The following is a 1,746-nucleotide window of genomic DNA, read 5'->3' on the forward strand; positions in this document are numbered from 1 at the left end:
ATCACAAGTTATAGTTCTTAAAGAAGGTGGTAACTCGCCTGTGTCTGTTAACGATGTTGTTCAGAAGGCTTACATGATGTCACTTCCTGGTAATTATGTCACTTCCTGGTAAAAAAGGGGGGGTAATTTGTGTAACAGGGTTGAGGGGTTACCGAATAATCATGAATTTACTTCGAAAAAAAAAATCCTCCCCAGCAAAAAGGTAGATATTTATCAAAATGGAAAAATTCATGGACTTTTTCTTTCTCATTTAATTATTCATATCCCAAGACCACTTTTACAGAAAGAGGGACAAGACAAAATGTGTGGTTTCAACAGAAATAAACAAAATAATTGATGTTCTAAGGGTAAAATTTCTGCCGTTTATTAAAGGCATTTCAATTAATACAAAAAGCTTTTGGTGACCGAATAGATAAAAAGCCTTTAAAAGTTCAGAAGGTTTCATGGAATCACTCACAAACACGACTGACCTTCAGTCAGTAAAGCACACATTTAGATGGTTTCCAGCGTGATCTTTTCTAAGTAAGGGCACTCAATTCATAATGTGCACGACATTCAGCAACAATCATGTCATCATTTAGTTGCAGCAGATTTCTATCATCCTTACCATGCACAGCTTTAACCAGTTTCATCATCCTTTTTTGTGGTTGCCTTGGGATTTGTTGTGATCTTGCTATATATTCTCTATTTCTGCACGTCTTTAGCTTTTCCATCTCATTTTTCATTTCAAAGGTTAATAACTTTGTGTAAAGCAAACATTTGATGTCAAAACCAGCGTTACCTTTTAGAACGCTTTATTCCGCCGTAAAAGCAGAAGCTGCTAAACAACTGATAACTCTGTTGTAAACCAGTTTTTACCCTCAAAATGTATCCAGCCGAACACTTCGAGGAGGTTTTATGTGCGAGGTCCAATTCAAAGAATCCACACCAAGTGGAAAATGACAGCACTTGTAAAATAAAAAGCATTCTTCACAGCAGCCTTGGCTAGCGAGCGTTCATCTCCAGATGTGTTGTTTGACATTGCACACGTGATACGAAAACGTTCATAACCGCTCCGAGAAGCCACTCATTTCAATTTGTTCACATGCAAGATGTTTTTATTTTAGAATTAACACTTTGCCACAGTTTAGTTTGAAACACAGATATGTTTCTGTAAATCTGACTCGAAGCTGGTACAGTCTTTTCCTCCAGCAGGGGGCGCGCAGGGATACAGAATACTAGCATGCAACTCTCTTTCGTCTCTGGTTTTAGGACAATTGCACAATGCTGAATATGCAGAAAAGGCAAGTGCTGAATTCACACAAACTTGTATTTATTTTTGGATGTCTGGATCATTTGTGTTGGGGCGTCAAGGCTGTGTGCAAGTAAAAAAAAAAAAAAATTGAGGAATTTTCAGCAGCGTGAATATTATTATTTCTAATTACAGCTGTAATAATCAATGTGCAGATTTTTCTATAATAATTTTAAGGTCAGAGCAAGGTCAGCTTCGCCTGGTAATAAATAATTATTCAAAATAATTTAATAATTCGACTGTCAGGTACTTGCACATGCAGATTTTATATATTACATTTATTAAGCATTAATTATTGCTTTAAATTATGTTACCTTGTATTATTAAAACAAAATCTATAAAGACCTAGAAATGGCTGTTAACCTTTTTATTTTATCAGCAAACATTCCTATGCATAAACAAAAATATCTTAATATCTAAAATTGTTTTTGCATTTTGTTAGGATTCTAAAAAAA

Source organism: Puntigrus tetrazona, chromosome 5 (genome assembly GCF_018831695.1).
Source record: "Puntigrus tetrazona isolate hp1 chromosome 5, ASM1883169v1, whole genome shotgun sequence".
In the NCBI taxonomy this organism is placed as follows: domain Eukaryota; kingdom Metazoa; phylum Chordata; class Actinopteri; order Cypriniformes; family Cyprinidae; genus Puntigrus; species Puntigrus tetrazona.